Source organism: Schistocerca serialis, chromosome 1 (assembly GCF_023864345.2).
Source record: "Schistocerca serialis cubense isolate TAMUIC-IGC-003099 chromosome 1, iqSchSeri2.2, whole genome shotgun sequence".
Taxonomy (NCBI): Eukaryota; Metazoa; Arthropoda; class Insecta; order Orthoptera; family Acrididae; genus Schistocerca; species Schistocerca serialis.
Genome location: NC_064638.1, coordinates 360,279,803 through 360,297,941, shown reverse-complemented (window position 1 = coordinate 360,297,941; position 18,139 = coordinate 360,279,803).

The following is an 18,139-nucleotide window of genomic DNA, read 5'->3' as shown; positions in this document are numbered from 1 at the left end:
GAGATGCTGGATGTAGTCCTGTGGAACGGCTTGCCATGCCATTTCCACCTGGCGCCTCAGTTGGACCAGCTTTCGTGCTGGACGTGCAGACCGCGTGAGACGACGCTTCATCCAGTCCCAAACATGCTCAATGGGGGACAGATCCGGAGATCTTGCTGGCCAGGGTAGTTGACTTACACCTTCTAGAGCACGTTGGGTGGCACGGGATACATGCGGACGTGCATTGTCCTGTTGGAACAGCAAGTTCCCTTGCCGGTCTAGGAATGGTAGAACGATGGGTTCGATGACGGTTTGGATGTACCGTGCACTATTCAGTGTCCCCTCGACGATCACCAGTGGTGTACGGCCAGTGTAGGAGATCGCTCCCCACACCATGATGCCGGGTGTTGGCCCTGTGTGCCTCGGTCGTATGCAGTCCTGATTGTGGCGCTCACCTGCACGGCGCCAAACACGCATACGACCATCATTGGCACCAAGGCAGAAGCGACTCTCATCGCTGAAGACGACACGTCTCCATTCGTCCCTCCATTCACGCCTGTCGCGACACCACTGGAGGCGGGCTGCACGATGTTGGGGCGTGAGCGGAAGACGGCCTAACGGTGTGCGGGACCGTAGCCCAACTTCATGGAGACGGTTGCGAATGGTCCTCGCCGATACCCCAGGAGCAACAGTGTCCCTAATTTGCTGGGAAGTGGCGGTGCGGTCCCCTACGGCACTGCGTAGGATCCTACGGTCTTGGCGTGCATCCGTGCGTCGCTGCGGTCCGGTCCCAGGTCGACGGGCACGTGCACCTTCCGCCGACCACTGGTGACAACATCGATGTACTGTGGAGACCTCACGCCTCACGTGTTGAGCAATTCGGCGGTACGTCCACCCGGCCTCCCGCATGCCCACTATACGCCCTCGCTCAAAGTCCGTCAACTGCACATACGGTTCACGTCCACGCTGTCGCGGCATGCTACCAGTGTTAAAGACTGCGATGGAGCTCCGTATGCCACGGCAAACTGGCTGACACTGACGGCGGCGGTGCACAAATGCTGCGCAGCTAGCGCCATTCGACGGCCAACACCGCGGTTCCTGGTGTGTCCGCTGTGCCGTGCATGTGATCATTGCTTGTACAGCCCTCTCGCAGTGTCCGGAGCAAGTATGGTGGGTCTGACACACCGGTGTCAATGTGTTCTTTTTTCCATTTCCAGGAGTGTATGTTTCTGATACACGATTCTCATTGCCGATTTGAGTTTTCGTTCTTTAACTTTGAATTCGTGAGCTGCACATCTTGGTGTTTTATTTTCCATGTAATTTTCAGTGTCAGTTTTGATACTTTCCACAGTGTTAGAGTCGTTATTGGTCATTTCAATTTGAATTTTGAGAGCACTGTGCCCTCCATCAGTTTGTTGTTAATTTAATGAAACTTAGTGAGAAAAACTTTGGTGGTAAGCAGACGTGACTTAAATTTCAAGATTCTTTAGCTTGCACAACGGCTTTTCCTGGTTAGGCGACAGATAAAAAAATAAATATAACATGTATGTCCAGCTGGTTAACTTAGTTGTGTCCGCATTGTCCTTGTGCACAGTGGCTAAATACAAAATAATTCATCTATTATTCTGTAAAATCAAAGGATCGTTTCACATACTTGTATTGTATCAGTACGATTTGGATTTTACTAACAAAGAGGAGCACTGAAAATGGTAAGCACTTCAACGCAGCCGCCTAAAGTAGTTAGCAGAAACCTGTTCCCTAATAAAAGAAAACATGACCAGTAGTAGCCCGTAATGCAGACAATCTTTGTTTAAAACGTGCTGTAAAATCATTGTCTGCATGCATCTCCGTATATCGTCATGTGTAAATAACACATTACACAACTCACATTAACATACCATCTTATCGTGCAAAACTTCTACTTACATGTGGAATATTACGTATTACATGTCATAACAGTGAAATGATTTTTCACTACTCGTAAAAAGTAGGCGATATGTTCCATCCCCGCACTGCGAATAGATCCCCATTAACGTGACAACTTTAAACATCATACTGTAAACTTTGCACTAAACACTCAAGCCTGACAAGTAACAGCACCTGATATTTTGTTATCAAAGATACACGTTTACCCAAACACTGTAAGACTATTGATAGCAAATGTCAGTCGCACATTACATATATTGCTGTCGTACAGGACTTCGTTGATGTGTTATACATCAGAGAATCAGCGACCAAATTCTACTTAACAGCATACGAACAGACATAATAAAATATTTTACACAAAGCGTTAACAATAATACACAAGAAAAGTATAAATTTTACAAAATATTAACAAAGGAATAATCCATTAATTGTTGGCGAGCCAGACTTAACGAATGCCTTGTGTCGTAGGTCATCAGTGTATGAAGGCTATGTATGGACACGCAGAAACCAATATATTGACACTTTGTACACAAGAGTAATTCATAGAAATAAATTTTCATAGTCCTTTCAAATTATATTGTTATTGAAGAACTAGCAGAATCCTATTATAAAGGACAACTTATAAACATAAACTTTTGTCTGCATGTTGGATTTACATTTAGTTAAGTGGGGAACTAATGACAGTACGTAACAAAAGAGCAAAATTTTGCGAACGTAAATGACACTCACTTCTGGGTACACCGTACTGGACACATGAGGGAAACTATCCTCTCAAAAACGTATATACCATCTTACCTTAATCAAATACATAGTAACCCAACACATTATTTGAGAGAAATGGATGGAATTAAGTAACAAAGTTTAGAAACTGCTTGTTTCATTAATGAGAGAAACTAGGTGTTGAAGTGACATTCGTTAACATTTTTTAGAAAATACATCGAAGGTACCACAAGATAAGACAAGTTTTGACATCTATAAGCCATTATGCAACGCTAGGCAAATTGGCAGCAAATGGTCCCGCGATAAGAACGTAAACAAAAAAAAGTTCTTTGTTTGCGAGAGGAGTGTGTCATACCACGTGTATCATCTACGCAGTTTCTCGGCCCGCGATATTACCGGTCATGTAAGTCGGTGGTTCACACCTGTCTTGCGAATGTCGTATCGAAGGGATCAGGAAAACTATCCCTGAGGCCACATTTCAGCCAGGAATTGGGCTTGTCTGCAGCAAGGTAAGCGGTGCAGTGATCTCCGCTGTACCACGGACTGCCTTCACGGCGCCCGTTGTTGCGACGTCTTTTGGAGCAGCAGCAGAGAGACGCTGTCCAACAACAGTGGATACAGAAGTGGCCCTAAGTTCCCTTTTCAGGCGAGTTTTGATCCTGCAAGGAGGGGCATGATGAACATTTCCGTGTGTGGAGGCTCCCAAGAGAACGAACGTTGTCAGACCTCATTCGTCGTTTTCGTACAGGACAACCTCAGGTTCGCATAGCCTATGATGTGGACAGCAGGCGCATTTCTGAGCTGTTAGGCCGGTGGCAGTGCCTTACCTTCGAGATCTCCGGGACGTAATTGTTCAACCACATAATGCAAGACTGCATGTTGCATGTGCTGTCCTGCCTTGCAAATATGCTGTCGATATGGTTGCGTTATTGGTCGAAGGATGGCATTCACGTATCGTACAGCCGCTACGGCGCCTTCCATGACCACAAGCGGCGTTCGTCGGCCCCACATAATACCACCCCAAAACAGCAGGGAACCTCCACCTTGCTGCACTCGCTGGACAGTGTGTCTAAGCCTGACCGGGTTGCCTGCAAACACGTGTGCGACGGATGTCTGCTCGAATGCATATGCGACACTCATCTGTGAAGAGAGGTCCATTCGGGTTGTTGTTGGGCCCATCTGTACCGCCCTGCATGGTGTCGTGCTTGCATAGATGGATCTCGCCATGGACATCGGGAGTGAAGTTTCGCATCGTGCAGCCTATTCCACTCAGTTTGAGTCGTAACACGAAGTCCTGTGGCTGCTCCAAAAGCGTTATTCAACATGGTGACGTTGCTGTCAGGGTTCCTCCGAGCCATAATCCGTAGGTAGCGGTCATCCTCTGCGGTAGTAGCCCTTGGGCGGCCTGAGCGAGGCATGTCATCGACAGTTCCTGTCTCTCTGTCTCTCGTCCTTGTCCGAACAACATCGCTTTGGTTCACTCCGAGACGCCTGGATAGTTCCCTTGTTGAGAGCCCTTCCTGGCACCGAGTAACAATGCTGACGCGATCGAAGCGCGGTATTGACCGTCTAGGCATGGGTGAACTACAGACAGCACCTCCTTCCTCTTGGAATGACTGGAACTTATCGGCTGTCGGACCACGTCCGTCTAATAGCCGCTGTTCATGCATGGTTGTTTACATCGTTGGGTGTGTTTATTGACATTTCTGAACAGTCAAAGGGGCTGTGTCTGTAATACAATATCCGCAGTCGACGTCTATCTTCAGGAGTTCTGGGAAGAGGCGTTATGAAAAATATACCGTCCGCACTGGCGGAATGTTACGTGATAGCACGTACTTATACGTTTGTGACTATTACAGCGCCATCTATCACAAAGCGAAAAAAGTGGTCCAACTAAAACATTCATATTTCTTTACGTACTACACGAATATGTAATAAAAATGGGGGTTGCTATTTAAAAAAACACAGTTGATATCCGTTTGACCTATGACAGCCTCATCTAGCGGGCCAACCATAGCGCCATCTGGTTTCCCCCATCAACTAGACAAGTTTCGTTTTTTGTAGTTTTTTCGTTTGACGCTTATTTCGTGAGATACACTCCTGGAAATGTAAAAAAGAACACATTGACACCGTTGTGTCAGACCCACCATACTTGCTCAGGACACTGCAAGAGGGCTGTACAAGCAATGATCACACGCACGGCACAGCGGACACACCAGGAACCACGGTGTTGGCCGTCGAATGGCGCTAGCTGCGCAGCATTTATGCACCGCCGCCGTCAGTGTCAGCCAGTTTGCCGTGGCATACGGAGCTCCATCGCAGTCTTTAACACTGGTAGCATGCCGCGACAGCGTGGACGTGAACCGTATGTGCAGTTGACGGACTTTGTGCGAGGGCGTATAGTGGGCACGCGGGAGGCCGGGTGGACGTACCGCCGAATTGCTCAACACGTGGGGCGTAAGGTCTCCACAGTACATCGATGTTGTCGCCAGTGGTCGGCGGAAGGTGCACGTGCCCGTCGACCTGGGACCGGACCGCAGCGACGCACGGATGCACGCCAAGACCGTAGGATCCTACGCAGTGCCGTAGGGGACCGCACCGCCACTTCCCAGCAAATTAGGGACACTGTTGCTCCTGGGGTATCGGCGAGGACCATTCGCAACCGTCTCCATGAAGCTGGGCTACGGTCCCGCACACCATTAGGCCGTCTTCCGCTCACGCCCCAACATCGTGCAGCCCGCCTCCAGTGGTGTCGCGACAGGCGTGAATGGAGGGACGAATGGAGACGTGTCGTCTTCAGCGATGAGAGTCGCTTCTGCCTTGGTGCCAATGATGGTCGTATGCGTGTTTGGCGCCGTGCATGTGAGCGCCACAATCAGGACTGCATACGACCGAGGCACACAGGGCCAACACCCGGCATCATCGTGTGGGGAGCGATCTCCTACACTGGCCGTACACCACTGGTGATCGTCGAGGGGACACTGAATAGTGCACGGTACATCCAAACCGTCATCGAACCCATCGTTCTACCATTCCTAGACCGGCAAGGGAACTTGCTGTTCCAACAGGACAATGCACGTCCGCATGTATCCCGTGCCACCCAACGTGCTCTAGAAGGTGTAAGTCAACTACCCTGGCCAGCAAGATCTCCGGATCTGTCCCCCATTGAGCATGTTTGGGACTGGATGAAGCGTCGTCTCACGCGGTCTGCACGTCCAGCACGAAAGCTGGTCCAACTGAGGCGCCAGGTGGAAATGGCATGGCAAGCCGTTCCACAGGACTACATCCAGCATCTCTACGATCGTCTCCATGAGAGAATAGCAGCCTGCATTGCTGCGAAAGGTAGATATACACTGTACTAGTGCCGGCATTGTGCATGCTCTGTTGCCTGTGTCTATGTGCCTGTGGTTCTGTCAGTGTGATCATGTGATGTATCTGACTCCAGGAATGTGTCAATAAAGTTTCCCCTTCCTGGGACAATGAATTCACGGTGTTCTTATTTCAATTTCCAGGAGTGTATTTGGCCCGGTCACGATCAATGGACCACCCTGTATAGATCAAATGGGGCAGGTCTTGGACACTGCATGTACACACGTCATCTAATAACCCACACCAGATGCTAACAGATACATTATTGGCTCAGTAATGCTTTACTAATTCTTATGCCACATGTTTGTTGTTCGTTCTATCGGTATTGTTATTAAAAATAGCAGTGATCACTTTTCCGATTTTCTACAATAACGCAAATTTAAAAAGGAATGGGAAATTTTACGACAAAAATTACTCGTTATTTAGAAAGGTTCATTTAAAAAAAAAATTTGCACTACCGCTATTGCAAATCGATATTTCAATTTTTCACTCATTTATTTATAAAAAAAATAAGAAAAAGCATCTGTTACAACCGAGACGAAAGAAATACCGAAAAATACCGGTTTCCAGAATTAAAGTAGCGGTAGCTATTTTAACTGGTCGGTGTTTCCTATGGAGACAGGAGCGGCACTGCAGGTCTTTTCATACCAGTGCTGGTTCCGCGTACAGAATCACGATCGACCTGTTCGTGTGTACAGGCTCCGAGGAGAGCCAACACTTCTATAGAGTGGCATTCGGTACATAACACGATCACTTCCGGTTCACATAGCCAGTTCGTCTGTTGCTCTGGATAAAAAAAAAATGGTCACCGGTCGTTGAAAGACTGCATTGCCATCGCTCGCCGCCAGTATGGCTAATGAAATCTGGTTTAGAGTTGAAGCAACATGGAGTGATGTACCAGTGCTGCAACACGACGTAGCATGGACTCGACTATGTCTGAAGTAGTGCAGGGCTGTCCATAATTGCCGGCCGGAGGGGCCGTGCGATTATAGGCGCTACAGTCTGGAGCCGAGTGACCGCTACAGTCGCAGGTTCGAATCCTGCCTCGGGCATGGATGTGTGTGACGTCCTTAGGTTAGTTAGGTTTAATTAGTTCTAAGTTCTAGGGGACTGATGACCTCAGAAGTTAAGTCGCATAGTGCTCAGAGCCATTTGAACCATTTTTGAACCTGTCCATAAATGCGTAAGCGTACGATGGTGGTGATCTCTTCTGAGCAGCGCGTTGCAAGGCGTCCCATATATGCTCACTAATGTTCACGTCTGGGGAGTTTGGTGGCCAGCGGAAGTGTTTAAACTCGGAAGAGTTTTCCTGGAGCCACTCTGTAGAAATTCTGGAAGTGTGGGGTATCGTATTGTCCTGCTGATTCAAATGGTTCAAATGGCTCTGAGCGCTATGGGACTTAACATCTGATGTCATCAGTCCCTTGGAACTTAGAACTACTTAAACCTAACTAACATAAGGACATCACACACATCCATACCCGAGGAAGGATTCGAACCTGCGACCGTAGCGATCGCGCGGTTCCATACTGAAGCGCCTAGAACCGCTCGGGCACAACGGCCGGCTGGAATGTACTATACAGCATATACACAACAAGTACAATATTTTTATTCCCTATCCTTCTCCTAGTTACAATTTTAATGGCTAGCGGTGTAGTTTTATGTAACTATTAGTTTGGTGCACAAAAACTTGATAAAAATGTTCAACAGCGTAGATCACATAAAATATTTCTTTATTTAAGGCATCCCATTTGGACAGAGCTTGCTGGCAAAGTCAGTCGAAACCGGTTGTCTTAAATAAAGAAATATTTTATGCGATCAAGGCAGTTGAACATTTTTAGTGGTTATAACAGATCACACTTTCAGTACTTTCAAAATGAGAAAATTCAGTTGGTGCATAAGTTTGTAGCGTCCTTGTTTTGCTCGTTGGTATTCCCGTTGCTATGGATTTATTTATCGATTGTCACTTTTTATTTATAGTTCACTGTTGCTATTTGCGTTTGCATATTGTCATTTTGTCATATGCAGTTATTAAGTGGAGCAGTAGGCGCTAGAAAATGGAATACCAAGTGAAGAACTCGGAGCGTCCGACACACTATTCTATTTGAGTTCAGTAGAGGGATAATGGCAACGGAAGCAACCAGAAATATTTTCGCCGTGTGTAGGGTTAGTGCCATTGGACAGAGCACGGAATGAAAATGTTTTTCTCGTTTTCAGGACTTCCCACATTCAGGAAGATCTTTGGCGTTTGATGAAGAGCGTTTAAAAACGTTAATCCACAATGATCCACGTCAGTGTACTCGAGAACTTGTAAATGTAATGACCTGTGATCATTTCACCATCGTGTGACATTTGCATGTAATGGGGAGATTAAAAAATCAGGTGTATGCGTACCGCATGCTCTGAGCTAAAATCACAGAAATCAGCGGGTCGCCATATGTGCATCTCTGCTTACTCGTCGTCAATATTCTCTTGAACGACACTGACCATTCCTATCCTGTACCGTTACTGGTAGCGAGAAATTGTGTCTCTATTGTATGCTAATCGGGGGCCTAGAAACGACGTAGAGGCTTCGTCCCTGCCACAGCCGCAGTGGTCCACAACCCCACGACGACTACCGCGGCCCACCTCACCCCTCCGCCGTCGCCGTCCCACACCGAACCACTCTCTCTTTCAGGGTTATTGTTGTGCTGTTCGGTCTCCTGTGCCCCCCCCTCCCCCCCTCCACAGGGAACGTCTCACACCAGACGAGTGTAACCCTTACGTTTGCGTGGTAGAGTATTGGTGGTGTACGCGTACGCAGAGAACGTGTTTGCGCAGCAATCGCCGACATAGTCTAGCTGAGGCGGAATAAGGGGAACCAGCCCGCATTCGCCGAGGCAGATGGAAAACCGCCTAAAAACCATCCACAGACTGGCAGCCTCACCGGACCTCGACACAAGTCCGCCGGGAGGATTCGTACCAGGGACCAGGTGCTCCTTCCCAATCCGGAAAGCCGTGCGTTAGACCGCACGGCTAACCGGGCGGGCATGGTGTCTCTATGCTAACATAAGCAAAAGAAAGGAATGGTTGAGACCAAACGCAGCAACTCCCCGTACAAAGACCTGCACGCATCCACTAAAGGTAATGCTACGCATGTAATGGACTAGCGACAGTATGGTGTACGAATTGCTTCCTGGAGGTGTCACCATCACCCATAACATTTATTGTCAACGTCTTGCAGATGCAATCCAAGAACAACGATCAGGAAGATGCTACTCCCTGGTGACTCACGCCCACATTTTGCTAGACGCTATACAGGAGATGGGTTGAGAAGTAATTCCGCACCCAATCTTGCGCTCTCACATTCTCACCTTTTCCACTCTGTATCGAACAAGCTTCCAGAAACTTCCTTTCCAGATGAAAATGCTCCCCGAACCTGGCTCGACGAGTTCGTTACCTCAAAACCACGTGATCTTTACAGTCGTAAAATTGAAAAGTTACCTCAGGGTTGGCCGATGTTGTAAATAGTGAAGGAGAATATTGATGACTAAAGGCTCTGTTATGAGTATCTGCTGTGTTTATCAAACTTATGATAAAACGATTATGCACCAACCTAATATAATTTTGTCCAGTAGTTGTGCCTTTCAACGAGTTCTTGTAGATCAACAGACTAACCACGTAACAAAGCGACTTAACGCTTGCTAGTCACAAAGATGAGGTCCGTTAGGTTACCTGCTGGTCCAGTGAAATTCATTTAAAATTTTTGTAAACTTTCTCAGTGATTCAGCCATCTCAACAAGTTTTTATTAGCACAGCAGTCTCAGTTGTGTAGCTCGTCATTGCCAGATGCGCAGTCATCCATTTATATGAGCTTATTTGTAGGTCTTTCTTACGTATGGACTCAAAGTAATGCAAAACAACGTCACTTCTAAAACTAGCCGCCATATTCAATTCTGCATATGAAAGAATCGTTCAAATGATCTATAGAACTTGTAACTAATTAGCTAACGAACTAACTCCATTAACTTTCACTTTTCATGGAACTGGTGTTATCGGAAACCAGGGATTTTAAAATCCTTACCATCAATATTGTCAAGAGTGGGGTATATAAACAGAAGATATTTCTTAATGACATGCATTATCACGTCTTTATACACTTTAGATAACTTCGGAAACAATCTCGTATCATCATCATCTTAACATAAATTCTCTTTGGTTACGCTCTGTAAGTGAGTACAACCAATCTGACGGTCACTGCAACTACATCTATACTGTGCAAACGACTCTGAAGTGCCTGTCAGAGCGCATTTCGTATTGTAACAGTTACTGCGTCTTCTTCCCGTTCAATTCATGTTTGGGGCCCAGGAAAAATGATTTTCTAAACGCTTCTTTGGGCGCTTTAATTACTCTAATCTTGTCCTCACGATACATAGGGGGTTGTAGAATATCCTCAGGATCATCACTTAAAGCTCGTTCTTGAAAGTTTGTAAACAGACTTTGTCGGAATAGTTTGCGTCCGTCCTTAGGTGCACAGTTTCTGCAGCATTTCCGTAACACTCTTCCAAAGGATCAAACAATTCTGTGACGATCCGTGCTGCCCTTCTTTGTGGTCGCTCAATATCCCTTGTTAGTCCTGTTTCGTACAGGTCCCCACAAATTATTACTCCAGGTATTTGTATGAGTTGACGTACCCAGGTGTCACTCATTGAAATTATAGTCATAGGACAAAACGTAGTTTCGTTTTGTGAACTCCACGGTTTTATTTTTCTGAACATCGCTTTGAAATCATATCAAGATTTATGTAACTTTTTACAGACATTACTTCATTATAGATGATCCAATCATCTGTGAAAAGCCTGTGTTTGTTATTAATATCTTCCGCAAGATCATTAATGTGCAACGTGAACAGCTAGGGTCCCTGCATACTTCTATGGTGTATACACGGTTCTGTATCAACGACTGCCCGTCAGTCAGGCACTAGTAGCCGACCGAGACAGACGCAGCAACAGGGAAATAGCCGCTTTTGTGACATTTACGAGTTCCTAACCAGGAGCGAATTTTATTATATTATATTATCTGTGTGCTTTAATATTTAAGTTTCTTGAGTTTATGCGTGTAAATTTAATATTTAATAGCCACACCTCCCGCGTTTTCGTTTGCGTCGGAAAGTAAACCGATTTTGTGACATATTACAAGTTCCTAATCAGGGGCAAATTATTTAGTTTCACCTGAGTATTTCGCTAGTTAGGTTTCTGAATATCTGCGTATTACTAGACACTGTTCATGCGTTTTCGTCAGGCTCTACGGTAGAGTTGCGCAGCACGTGCCGATAGTCCGTTTATCTGCATAGTTTAGTTTTCCACGGTCTTTAGTATGGACAGGGACTGCGATTGTTGTGTTAGGATGTGAGACGAGTTGGTGGCACTTCGCTCTCAACTTCAGGCTGTGATGGCTTCGGCTACACAGCTTGAGGCTGCAATGGATGGGCACCACTGTTGTGGGCCGACCGTGGGGATCCAACGGACGTCCAGCACGACAAAGTCCTCCGATCGGTCCTCAGCGGTGGCCAGCCCAGTTACTGCTCGCACTGAGGCTGACCCCTCACCTGTGGTCGAGTGAGAGGTCGCCCCGGGCGAAGCAGGCGGCGAAAGACTTCCCAGGCGGCCGCACGTAAGGCCTCCCCAGTTTGTATGACAAATAAGTTCCATGTGCTGTCTGTGGCTGACACTGTCGCTGAGTCCTTCATAATCGTCTACATCTACATCTACATGGATACTCTGCAAATCACATTTAAGTGCCTGGCAGAGGGTTCATCGAACCACCTTGACAATTCTCTATTATTCAAATCTCGTACAGCGCGCGGAAAGAATGAACACCTATATGTTTCCGTACGAGCTCTGATTTCCCTTATTTTATCGTGGTGATCGTTTCTCCCTATGTAGGGTGGTGTCAACAAAATATTTTCGCATTCGGAGGAGAAAATTGATGATTGGAATTTCGTGAGAAGATTTCGTCGGAATGAAAAACGCATTTCTTTAATGATTTCCAGCCCAAATTCTGCATCATTTCTATGACACTCTCTCCCATATTTCGCGATAATACAAAACGTGCTGCCTTTCTTTGAACTTTTTCGATGTACTCCGTCAGTCCTATCTGGTAAGGATCCCACACCGCGCAGCAGTATTCTAAAAGAGGACGGACAAGCGTAGTGTAGGCAGTCTCCGTAGTAGGTCTGTTACATTTTCTAAGTGTTCTGCCAGTGAAACGCAGTCTTTGGTTAGCCTTATCCACAACATTTTCTATGTGTTCCTTCCAATTTAAGTTGTTCGTAATTGTAGTACTTAGGTATTTAGTTGCATTTACGGCTTTTAGAACTGACTGATTTATCGTGTAACCGAAGTTTAACGAGTTCCTTTTAGCAGTCATGTGGATGACCTCATACTTTTCGTTATTTACGGTCAACTGCCACTTTTCACACCATTCACATATTTTTTCTAAATCGTTTTGCAGTTTGCTTCGATCTTCTGATGACTGTATTAGCGAAGTTTGGTGAGCTTCTCTCGGGTCCGCAGACTTGGGTGATATCTTGCGTTGTCATGGAGAAGGAGTGGTTATTTTGAATTTTTGTGGCGACGAATTAGCTAAAGTTGTTTCTTCAGTTTCCTGAGGATAGCGCAATACACTTCGGAGTTGATCTTTACCATACATCATTGGGGACGACATCAAATGAATAACCCTTAAAATGCCAGAAGTTTGCCGCTACGATCTTTACGGATGAGGGTGCAGTTTTGAACTTCTTCTTCGGAATAGAGGTAGTGTGGCATCACACCATGGCTTGCCGTTTTGTTTACGCTTCGAGGCGATAAACCTATGTTACATCGCATGTGATGATGTTCGACAAAAATTTGTCACGATCAACCTCGTAACGTGCAAGCAATTCCTCACAGATGGATCTTCGTTGCTCTTTACGGTCTTCTGTTAGGAAGCGAAGAAAGCAGCGGACACACACCGTCTGCAACAGCACTACCAATAGAGACGTCCAGCAGTGCAGCGATGTGTTTACTGAGATCCGTCGTTCACCTCGAATCAGATTGTCCGCACATTGAAACATGGCAGGAGTTAGAGCTGTGTGCTGCCGGCAGACACGTAGGAGATTGGACAGGTTTGCGCGACGTTGTGCTTGGAACGCACTTTCGCTAGAGACGCCATTTTGAAGGTTACGTATAAAACCGCCACCAATCGGAACATCATGAAACGGTAAGTGCTGAAGCTATAGTATTCCACTATGTCCCACAACAAATTCAGCACTTTTTCCGCCGAAAGTGGCCGAGGAAAAAAAACGTATTGCATTAATTACAGCACGTCCCTCGTACACAAAATGTGTACGAGTAACGAATTTCGGTTGATACCTCCGACGATAACACTTTCAATAGAAGACCTAGGTATGGTACAGAGTAAAAAGCTATTATGTAGTCAAGAAATGCAGCATTTATATGAGTGTCTCGGTGCATGGATTTCACGATGTATTGTGAAAAAGTACGAAATGAGTTTTGTTTCATGATCGATGTTTTCCGAACTCGTGCTAGTCGGCATGGAGGAAGTCATTCCGTTAGAGATACACTACTGTCCATTAAAATTGCTACACCAATAACAAATGCAGTTGATAAACGGGTATTTACTGGACAAATATATTATACTAGAAATGACATGTGATTACATTTTCACGCAGTTTGGGTGCATAGATCCTGAGAAATCAGTACCCAGAACAACCACCTCTGGCCGTAATAACGGCCTTGATACGCCTGGGCATTGAGTCAAACAGAGCTTGGATGGCGTGTACAGGTACAGCTGCCCATGTAGCTTCAACACGATACCACAGTTCAACAAGAGTAGTGACTGGCGTGTTGTGACGAGCCAGTTGCTCGGCCACCATTGACCAGACGTTTTCAGTTGGTGAGAGATCTGGAGAATGTGCTGGCCAGGGCAGCAGCCGAACATTTGCTGTATCCGGAAAGGGACGTACAGGACCTTCAACATGCGGTCGTGCATTATCCTGCTGAAATGTAGGGTTTCGCAGGGATCAAATGAAGGGTAGAGCCACGGGTCGTAATACATCTCACGTCCACTGTTTAAAGTTCCGTCAATGCGAACAAGAGGTGACCGAGACGTGTAACCAATGGCACCCCATACTATCACGCCGAGTGATACGCCAGTATGGCGATGACGAATACACGCTTCCAATGTGCGTTCACCGCGGTGTCACCAAACACGGATGCGACCATCATGATGCTGTAAACAGAACCTGGATTCATCCGAAAAAATGAGGTTTTGCCATTCGTGCACCCAGGTTCGTCGTTGAGTACACCATCGCAGGCGCTCCTGTCTGATGCAGCGTCAAGGGTAACCGCAGCCATGGTCTCCGAGCTGATAGTCCATGCTGCTGCAAACGTTGTCGAACTGTTCGTGCAGATGGTTGTTGTCTTGCAAACGTCCCCATCTGTTGACTCAGGGATCGAGACGTGGCTGCACGATCCGTTACAGCAAGCGGATAAGATGCCTGTAATCTCGACTTCTAGTGATACGAGGCCGTTGGGATCCAGCACGGCGTTCCGTATTACCCTCCTGAACCCACCGATTCCATATTCTGCTAACAGTCATTGGATCTCTACCAACGCGAGCAGCAATGTCGCGATACGATAAACCATAATCGCGATAGGCTACAATCCGACCTCTATCATAGTCGGAAACGTGATGGTACGCATTTGTCCTCCTTACACGAGGCATCACAACAACGTTTCACCAGGCAAGCCGGTCAACTGCTGTTTGTGTATGAGAAATCGGTTGGAAACTTTCCTCATGTCAGTACGTTGTAGGCGTCGCCACCGGCGCCAACCTTGTGTGGATGCTCTGAAAAGCTAATAATTGGTATATCACAGCATCCTCTTCCTGTCGGTTAAATTTCTCGTCTGTAGCACGTCATCTTCGTGGTGTAGCAATTGTAATGGCCAGTAGTGTACCTTATCACATTTGAGTTCAGATTGTGTTACAACATTCTACAAGAGACGGATGTCATGGATACTGGATGGTACTCTTCTACAGATAACGTTACCTGGATTGGATGGAGAGTCGCGTGATCTAGAAGACATTTATGTGCATCTGAAACACAGTGAGCTGCCTGGGTAGCAGGCCCTGATGTGTGGTGCACACCTGATCCGTTTAGAGAATCCCCACAGCTTTCATCCCAGTTCTGAGCTACGATGAGCGGTCTGAAACAGAGTGTTGTTAAGCAGACGCACCCACCTGTAGCTGTTAGCGAACGCCTGCACGACCACTGGGAGAAGCAGCAGCAGCAGCTTGCCCAGAGGCGCCATCGCGGCCATGTCTGCCGGCCTGTGTCTCGGAGCACACACTGGCCGCTGCCCGCACACACGGCAGCCTCCCCAGTCGCGGAGTTTCCGGCCCTCAGCCACTTGCCACTTCCTGATGGACGGCTTCCTGCCGCTCGCTCATTAATCATCTGTCCCTTTACCGACAAACAGAGCACTTCTCCTCTGCCGCTTATGCAAAGCTTACTAAAATTACCAGTTACATAACAGGACGTACATAGCAGGAGTTCCGTGACCAAGTAGTAGGCAATTATACTGCGCGATTTGTATGTTCGTAACAGTCATGTTTGCAGCGATGCGTAGGTGTGGGAATGCGGGCGTGCAGAGGCACTGTAGTGGTTAATAGGTACCTTATACAAGGTGTTTCACAATGATTAAGACTATTTCACAAGAATGTCTCTTATATGTGAACGAAAACAGAAATTTGGGGTGGGCTTTAACTTATGCATAGGACTGTGAAGATACGAGCTAGGAATAACATACTACGTAACCTATTCGGAACAACCTCGGGCTCCATTGGTGAAACTCACACAGTGTGTTTCACAACTATTAAGACTTTTTCACAAGACTATCTTTTACGAGAACGAAAACAGAAATTTGGGGTGGACTTTAAGTTATGCGTCGGAGTGTGAAGATACGAGCTAGAAACAACATACTCTGTGCACTTCAGCACTTGGGCTGCAGTAGTTTACCGACAAATTTTTTGTGTTTCTTCATTTTGTGGGTAACATTTCGTTAGAAATAGCAATAATCCTCTGCAAAAAAACCGGAACTGATTTTGAGTCCGCCATCTAACAGACCTTTTGGAATCAGTGAAGGACGACTTGTTATTATGGAAGGCCGGAATTTACGAAATACCTTGTAAATGTGGTACGGCTTACATAGGTCAGACCACATTCACTGTGAAATAACGCTACACTACATCTACATCTACGTGATTACTCAGCTATTCACAATAAAGTGCCTGGCAGAGGGTTCAATGAACCACCTTCAAGCTGTCTCTCTACTGTTCCATTCTCGAACGGTATGCGGGAAAAACGAGCACTTAAATTTTTCTGTGCCAGCCCTGATTTCTCTTATTTTATCGTGATGGTCATTTCTCCCTTTGTAGGTGGGTACTAACAGAATGTTTTCGCAATCGGAGGAGAAAACTGGAGATTGAAATTTCATGAGAAGATCCCGTCGCAACGAAAATCGCCTTTGTTTTAATGATTACCCCTCCAATTCATGTATCATGTCTGTGGCACTATCTCCACTATTTCGCGATAATACGAAACGAGCTGCCCTTCTTTGTACTTTTTCGATGTCATCCGTCAGTCCCAGCTGATACGGATCCCCCACCGCACAGCAAAACTCCAGAATAGGGCGGACAAGCGTGGTGTAAGCAGTCTCTTTAGTAGACCTGTTGCACCTTCTAAGTGTTCTTCCAATGAATCGCAGTCTTTGGTTTGCTCTACCCACAATATTACCTATGTGATCGTTCCAATTTAGGTTATTTGTAATTGTAATCGCTAAGTATTTAGTAGAATTTACAGGCTTCAGATGTGTGTGATTTATCGCGTAATCGAAATTTAGCTGATTTCTTTTAGTACTCATGTGAATAACTTAACACTTTTCCATATTCAGGGTCAATTGCCACTTTTCGCACCATACAGATATCTTATCTAAATCATTTTGCATTTCGTTTTGATCATCTGATGACTTTACAAGACGGTAAATGACGAAATCATCTGCAAATAATCTAAGACGGCTACTCAGATTGTCTCCTGTGCCATTAATACAGATCAGGAACAACAGAGGGCCTATAACACTTCCTTAGGGAACACCAGATATTACTTCTGTTTTACTCGATAACTTTCCGTCTATTACTACGAACTGTGACCTTTCTAACAGGAAATCACGAATCCATTCGCACAACTGAGGCGATACTCCGTAGGCACGCAGTTTGGTTAGAAGACGTTTGTGGGGAACGGTGTCAAAAGCCTTCTGGAAATCTAAAAATATGGAATCAATTTGACATCTCCTGTCGATAGCACTTATTACTTCACGAGTATTCTTCTCGCCTTTTGCAGCCAAGTAAGTCCGCCACAGCCGAACATTGTATTTCCACTGCACATTCAATGGAGTATGATAGAACTATGATTCTGGTCACAGCAACATCTTTTTGAGACTCAATTATCATAGATTCCAAAGAAGTCTGCCTGGCGGATAACCTGATGAACAGTGATAGCGGCCACAGTGCGTGCAACCGCATGACCTTCACGATTTGTTCTAATCGAAGACGGTAGAATGCCTCAACGACAGCGGCGAGCGGCACCATAGAGGACAGCTGCGTTCCGCGGTTCCGCCAGAGAGCACACTGCCGCCGGGATGTGTGGTCCGACTAACTTCATTTTAACGCATGGGGGGAATACTCGCAGCGCGCTGCATCTTGCGGAACAAAACAAGTCTTCGTCAGATTTCGATGGGTCACCTGAAGGTGACTGGCAGATGCCCAGTCGAAATACCGTGGGATGAATTAAACGACGACCGCCAGCAAGTCCGAAATTTGTTTGAACATTCAATTCTCCGGAACAACTTTGAAATTCACTAACAATTTTTCGTGTTTCTCAGGAGTTTACACCTTACAATAATGTAGCTGATATTGTAAATGGCCACATCTAACTACATATCAAATCTTTCTCAATGATTGCTCAACCCTGTGCGCTTGTACAACTCTGGCATTCTGCAACGTTTTGGCCTGCTTGGAGTGCTGCTAGCTCCAAGACTAAGTAACG